At 49.7% G+C, this 7,554-nt stretch overlaps 1 pseudogene; it reads right to left on the bottom strand.

The window, feature by feature from the left end:
• Positions 1-1,973: 1,973 nt before the first annotated feature.
• On the bottom strand, positions 1,974-2,593 carry LOC120873644 (annotated as a pseudogene).
• Positions 2,594-7,554: the final 4,961 nt, after the last annotated feature.

Below are 7,554 nucleotides of genomic sequence, written 5' to 3'. Positions count from 1 at the left end.
GTGCCCTTGTCCACAGGGTGTGGTCCCAGAGGTGCGGCGGTCTGGGGTGTTGATGAGAAGGCAGAGGCACATGGCCTGGGACTTGAGGAGACAGGTCAGAGGGATTCCTCAGAGGCTGGAAAACAGCGGGAGCCCAGGAGCCCAGTTTCCTTGATGCTGGTTGTGGAGGCGGCATCCACTGCTGTGTCCTGCACACACCCCGCCTCCCCACCCCACCTCACTGCAGCACTCATCTTCCGAGGATGCCAATGGATTCTTCCTGGAAGCATCTCCTACTTTGTATGGGCATGTGCTTGCCCTGTGCGTGGGGCAGTCCAGAAATGGTAATTAATTAACTAATGTCTTCAGAAGCAGACCTCAATGCAGGATGGGTGAGATTTTGTGTATAAACGCCCAGCTTGTTTGGTCCTTAGATGGGCAACTCTGAGCAGTGGTCTGCACCCTCCCCAAAGGTCCTCACCAGGACGCAACTCCAGTTGCCCATGGCGATGATCTTGGGAATACACCTTTCCCTCTTTCTTTCCCTCACTCCCCTACCTGAGTTTCCAGGGACCACCTCCCAGACCAACTCCTGGCACTCGCCTCCTTATCTCAGAGGCTGCTGCTGGGGCAACCCAAACTCCCAATGTTAGGTCAGCACCCCAGAGGGCTGGTGGAACCATCTTATCCCTCCGGCTTCAGGCACAGTCGGTCCCAGGGTATGGGGGAGGGGAGTATGAGCGTCTGGGGAAGGGAGGAGAGGCTTGCAGAGTTTGCCCCCTGGGAAGGCTTAGCATTGGAGGTTGTGAGCAACAGAAACTCCATTCTAACTAGTTTAATCCAAACCAGTCTCCTCTGTCCATGGTATTCTCTAGGCAAGAATACTGGAGTGGGTAGCCATTCCCTTCTCCAGGGGATCTTCCTTACCCAGGGATCGAACCCAGGTCTCCTGTATTGCAGGTGGGTTCTTTACCATTGGGCTGCCCAGGGAAGCCCACAGTATTGACTTACAGAGCTGAAAAACTCTGATGATGGTACTCGTCTGATGATGGCACTAGCCTGAGACCTGGCTGAGCCCAGGGGCTCAAGCCAACTCAGCAGTTCTCTCTCCATGGCTCACTTGCTTCACTTGTGGTTGGTTTCATTCTGGAAGAGGGGCTGTTCTCTAGCCCCAGGTTTATACTCTGCTAGCTTAACAACCCCATTGGAATGAGTCTTCCTCTCCTCCAGTAATTTTAGGGAATGTCCCAGCCCCAACTCTCACTCATTAAAGTCCTGTGAAAGACCAAAGTCTGAACCAATGCTCGAAGCCAGGTGGAGGGGGTGACTGACCGGCCAGCCTGGGGAGTGAGCTCAGCCTCCTAAGATGGGGGGCCTTGTCTCTCCCTGCAAAGATGGGCTCCATTCTCTATGGGAGAAGGGACAGGAAAGTGCAATCAACAGATGAGGACGGGTAGGTTGGGTTGGCGAGGGACAAAGAACAGAACAGCCGGGACAGGAAGGCGGCAGGAAAAGGGACAATTTCGGTGACTTTCTTGCAGAGCCCAGGACTCTCTAGTTGTGCACGCTGGCTTAGTTGCTCTGTGGCGTGTAGGAGCTTAGATCCCTGACCAGAGATTGAGTCTGCATCCCCTGCATTGGAAGGCGGATTCTTTCTCCCCCCGCCCCCTGTGGTGAAGGTTATATAAAATACAAAGGTTATATAAGGTTACAAATGTTATATAAATCTTTATCTTAACCGGCCCTGAGAGTTTTCCCCTTTACCCATAGGTGAAAAAGGCAATGATCAAAGTTTTCCCGTTCTGTAAGTGCTTTGTGCAACAGAGTCCGTGTAGATCCGTTCCCATAGCATCTTTGGACCGGGTCGGAAACCTTCCTCTGGAGTCCGGTCCCACACAGAAGGAGCCGGTTGGGGCCCTGACTTCCCACTTCTAGGGCAGGCGGTGTGCAGTTGCAGGCGGGGTCAGTCCTGCAGAGGCTCCGTCAGTCTGCCTCTAGCTCCCAGGAAGGTCATCTGAATGAGACATGCTGGGGCTGGGGAAGGAGCCCGAGTTCCGAGGTGACTGGAAGGGGATGGCGGGGGACGTGGGGGACCTCTTGGGGCTGCATGGGGTCCCGTTGTGGAGCTTCCAGAGCAGATCCTCATTCTCCAGGGAGAGGCGCTTGTTGCCCTTGCACTCCTTCTCCAGCGACTCCTGCAGGACCGCCTGCTCCGTGGAAAGTTGCCTGGAAGCTGCCATGTGCTCGTCCATCCGAGCTGTGAATTCTTCACGCTCCTGCTGGAATTGCTTCAGTTTGTCCACCAGTGCTGTGTTATCGTCCACCAGTTTCTCCATCTTCATTCACTTGACATCCTGTTGGCACAGCCTCTCATTCTTGATCTCCAACACAGCTTTCAGGCTTTCTAACTCTTGCTCCACATACATGATCTGAGGGATTTTTTAAATTTGCTTTCTCTCCGGATATTCTTTTCTGTTCTTCTGATTTCAACTTTTCATTTAAAGCATCATTTTCACTCTTAAGATCATTGATTTTGTTTCTCCAGTGATTCCTGCTTCTTGTAAAGCAAATCCTTAAGGGGTTTCTTTTCCATTTCATGGCTTTTCTTGATTTCTGAAAGAAGGCGGATTCTTAACCACTGGACCACCAGAGAAGTCCCAAGGGGGGTTTATTTTTAAAACTTTTAATTTGGAAATGGTTTTAGATTTACCCAAGATTTGGAAAGATAATACAACTTTCCTGTGTGTTCCCGTTGAGTCTTGTGTGAACATCTTATGTGCACACAGTGCATTTACCAAACCTAAGAAATAGTGTTACTATTTCTTCATAGTGTTACTAATGAAACTATAGACTTCATTCAGATTTCCCCAGTTTTACCCACTGAGTCCGTTTTTCCTTTTTAGGATCCAATCCAGGATCCTAGTTTGCTTTCGGTCATTGCATGTTTTTATTTATAGTCATCATGGGTCTCCTCCAGTCTGTGACTGATTTTGCCATCTTTCTCTACCTTTCATTACCTGGACAAATTTGAGAGAAGCTATCAGCTATTTCGTAGAACATCCGTCAGCATGGGTGTACCTGACATTTTCTCCTGAGGACACTAATCTCACGGATTTGGGAACAAAGACCGGAGAGAGGAAGTCTTATCGGTGCATCGTACCTAAGGGCTCAGGGTACCAATGTGCTTTTCCTCTGTGCTGCCTGCCGGGCTCTCTGCTGTAAAGTTCGTATTTCCCCCTTTTCCACACTCTGTTTGGGGTTCCAGGCTTTGGACAAGCTTTATCCTGGAAATGGGGGGCAGACACCCTCTCTGTCCTCCTGGGTTCTCCCTCCTGCCCGGGACCAGGCCTCTTCTTACACCGGCCAGAGTGGATGCTGGTGCTGTGTACCCCAGCCCCCTTCACTCTCCAGAAAGGCCAGTGATGGCTTCTTCTCCAGCTTCAGAATCTCAGGGACATCCTGTCTGCTGGGTCAAAGGACCGCTGTGCTTCAGAAGTGGCTGATTTGGGGCTCTAGTTGTGTACATCTGGATCCTAACTGGCAAACTTGGGCCAACGCCAGGTATGACTCTGTCCCAGCTTCCTGGAGAAACCGGGTGTTTTCTCTGCAATGAGGAGAGTTTTCTCCAGGGCAGTAAGGAGGGTCTGCTCGCAGAAGCAGGAGTAAGTGAGTTACCTAGGAGGCCAGCAGTGCCTCTCACCTGTTGGGAGGAGATGGATGACTCTACTGCAAAGAAGGAGGTGGGGGATCTACTGGTGGCCTGAGAGTGGGGCTCACAGAGTTGGGGAGGACACGAGCTCTAGTCCGAGCTGCTGGTGACAGCTGGTCTGCCAGGATCTCTGATGACCTGCAGCTGCTCTCTGGAATCGAAACATTTTGTAGATTCAGTCATTTGGGTCTTGTTGGCAATTATGTTCTGAGGGATAATCCATTGCTGGAGCAAGTAAGACCCTGTGCTTTGAAAGGAGGCCGAGCCTATAAAAATAAGCATGGTTGGTGACCCAGAAAACTCCGAAGTTTGTCCGATTCCTGTGCATGTATGGAATTTGAGCACTTTAGCTTCTCCTGGCATCCAGGGACAGGCTGGGAAGACATTGGGTTTGGGCTTGGTGTCAGCCCCGTGAGATGCAGGGCTTGGCTGCACCCTCCATTAGCTTGGGGTGACCTCGGGCAAGCCACCTGGCCTCCGGAGCCTGGTGTCTCCTCTGAGAAATGGGGATAATAATAGTGCAGCCATTGTGTTTTGCTGCTCAGGGGCTGTTTGGATTTGAGGTCATTAGGCAGGCAGGAAATTAAAAATACATATTTGCATGAGGGCTATTTTCTGCTTGGCCCAAGAAGGAGAGACAAGATTTGGGTGCTGGGTGCCTGGGGCTGAGAGGGATACTAGGGTGGTGGGGAGGACCCCGTTTGCCTCCCTTACCTTTGCCCAAAGGTCTGGCTCTGAGTCCCATGAAGCAGGAAACAGAAGTGGCTGCCTTGGGGAAACTTTGCAAGATGTGGGGCTCAAGTGGTGCTGCTTGGGGCCCCGGGGACAATGTGGGCCTGGTCAGGAGGGCCCCTGGGCCGCTTGAGCCTGGATACTGCCAGGGCTGGGGTAACACCACGGGTACCTGGAAGATTTCCTGCCCTGGGAGATGGTGTCTGAATACCAGTGCCAGGGCAGGGTGGGATGTGTCCCTGGAGGGGCTTGTGGGCAGCACTGAAGAGTCTGGAGTAGAGTAAGGTGAGCAGAGATCATGCCTGAGCCCATGGGAGCCCCAGGAACACCTGGAACCAGGGTCAAAGAGGCTGAGATCCTGAGGGTGGCGGCCTCGAGCTGGTGAGATGCAGGCTCAGTGGTCACGGGGCCCCCGGATGGACCTGCAGGGATGGTCGAGGACACTGGGCTATTGTAACACCTTCCTCTTAAGACTCGGGGCAGGTGAGAGCACCGGGGGCAGGCACTGTCACAGCACTTAAAGAGCTGCCTTGGGGAAACTTTGCAAGTCTGTCACTTAAAGTGCTGCGACAAGCTCCAGTGCGCCACACCCAGCCACCTTGTCATCGCTCTGAGCCTCAGTTTTCACACATGTGAAATGGAGATGATGAGAATGCTCTCCTTCCCCCAGGATTGTTCTCAGTCGTGTCCGACTCTTTTGTGACCCCATGAACTGAAGGCCACCAGGCTCCTCGGTCCATGAGGATTGTCCAGGCAAGAATACTGGAATGGGCCGCCATTTCCTTCTCCAGGGGATCTTCCTGACCCAGGGATGGAACCCGTGTCTCTTGTGCTTCCTGCATTGGCAGGTGGATTCTTTACCACTGAGCCACCTGGGAAGCCGCTATGAGGATGAAGTGACATAAATATGACTTCTTCTTTGAGGCTGAATGACAGGCACGAAGTCATACAGCTGAGCATCGGGGTCAGATTCTGTTTGTGTCGTAATAAGCGATGTATCCCTGAATAGCTGATGCTCAGCAGGTGTGGTTGAAGGAAGACGTGAATTCTGTTCCCATATTCCACAGTGTCCCATTAGAGCCCGAAGTACTATTTGGAGAAGCGCTGTTATGAACACACTCCGGCAGAAACAAGCAGAACCTGAGCTCTGAGCAATGAAGGCACTCGATGGTCACTGAGAACTGGCCCCAAACCTACTACATGCTGCTTTCTTTAATCCTCGTAATGATCCCATGAAGTGGGTCCTATGACTAGAACCCAATTCCCACTGAATATCATTCCTGTTGTACAGCAAAAGGACCAAGTCTTGGAGAGGCCAGGTGACTTGCCTGAGTTTCCAAGGAGGTAAGAGGCCAAGCCAGGATTTGAACCAGGTGGCTTACTCCAGCACCCAAACGTTCTAGCCTTTCCTTTTGCAGCTGATGGTGGTAGAGAACTTGGTCCCAGGTATCCAGTGGGCAGGCCACCCCTGGACTCTGTCTCTGGTTAACCAACCCAGGCCCCCCACTGCACCACACTGCTAACGAGCAGTTTCTAGTCGGTTGCTGCCAAGAAACACAAGACCCCAGGTTTCCTACAGGAATTACATTAAAGGCTTAAGAGGCAGAGAATGTTTCAGAATAGCTATTGGAGCCAACAATTATTATTTTTTGTGTGTGCAATGGGTAAAATTTCTCTCTCTATTCTTACTCCCCTGCTAAACCACTCAATTGAATAAGTAAGAGAAACAGCAGCATGTGTTATTTGAAAACTGTTTAGTGCAATTACCTCTGCAGACTTTACTGAATTTGAAAATGATAGATGGCAAATCTTAATTTCCCAAGCTCTCCATCCTGGCAAGCAGTTTGTTAAAGACTAGCAGTGCAGCTAATCGCTGGTGCATAATGCCTGCAAATACAACGTTTTTCCTTTTTATATAACACATTATGCTAATCACCCTGTATTCCATTTTTCAATAAAAGGTCAGCAGAGCACTGTTTGTTCAGAATGTGCAATTTAAACTTCATGTCTGTCATTAGAGATAATCTAGGTTTGCTGTATCAAGTGGGGTTGTCATAGAAACCAGACCCGCAAGCTCTGTTTACGGCCTTTGGAGAATAAACACTTTGCATTTATTTCTCTGGAAAGGGAAAAAAAAAAAAAAACCCACATCAGAAATCATCGAACAATTAAGTGAGGTTTGAAAACAAAGCAGTGATAGCCTAGAAGAGAGAGCTATGTCATTCATCAAAAGTCAATAACTGTCAGGCAGTTGGGATACCAGGGCATTCTAGCAGGTGACTGGCGGAAGTGGTCGAATATTTCCCCTGGGAGGAACAAGTAAGGGAGAGTAGATGTGTTATTATGCCAAGTACAGAATTAATTTAAGTGTGCTAATGGGCTTTATGCAAGCTAATATACCCTTGAAAAATATTTTGTATAATTTGCATCAAGTGCCTGATTAGGCTTTTTTGTGCCATATATTTGGATATTCCTTTGCCAGCCTCACATAGCTGAAATGATTCCACAGTATGGTTTTTCTGATCTTTCTCTCCTCATTTATAAAGACCCTCCCTGGAAGCAGTTCAGAGATTCTAGACTTAAACATTTTAAGACCCTGCTTGAGTAGCTTTACCATATTTATCAAACAGAAATGCAGGATGCATTAAATTTGAATTAAATGTGAACACTTTTAAATTTGAATACTTTTTAAAGCGTAATTATGCCCCAAATATTTCATGAAATATGCTGAAGTTATTCATTGCTTATCTGAAATGCAAATTTAACCGGGTGTCCTATATGAAATCTGTCTTCCTGTGTCTGGGGGTTCCAAGGAGGTGAAGAGGTAAATCTCAGACCTCCTCTGCCAGCCTCAGACCTGTGATTCCTTTAATAGGTGAATGAGAAACCTGTGCGTGGGATGTGTGTGCCTGTTACTGTTCAGTCACTTAGTCGTGTCCGACTCTTTGTGACCCCATGGTCTGCAGCACGCCAGGCTTTCCTGTCCTTCACCATCAGTCTGGTCCTATTCTTTGCGACCCTATGGACTGTAGGCCACCAGGCTCCTCTGTCCGTGGGGTTTCTCCAGGCAAGAATACTGAAATGGGTTGCCATGCCCTTCTTCAGGGGATCTTCCCGACCCAGGGATCAAACCC

Source organism: Oryx dammah, unplaced genomic scaffold, assembly GCF_014754425.2.
Source record: "Oryx dammah isolate SB20612 unplaced genomic scaffold, SCBI_Odam_1.1 HiC_scaffold_14, whole genome shotgun sequence".
Taxonomy (NCBI): Eukaryota; Metazoa; Chordata; class Mammalia; order Artiodactyla; family Bovidae; genus Oryx; species Oryx dammah.
Note: the sequence above shows the minus strand (reverse complement) of the source record. Positions and strands in the feature narration are given on the sequence as shown.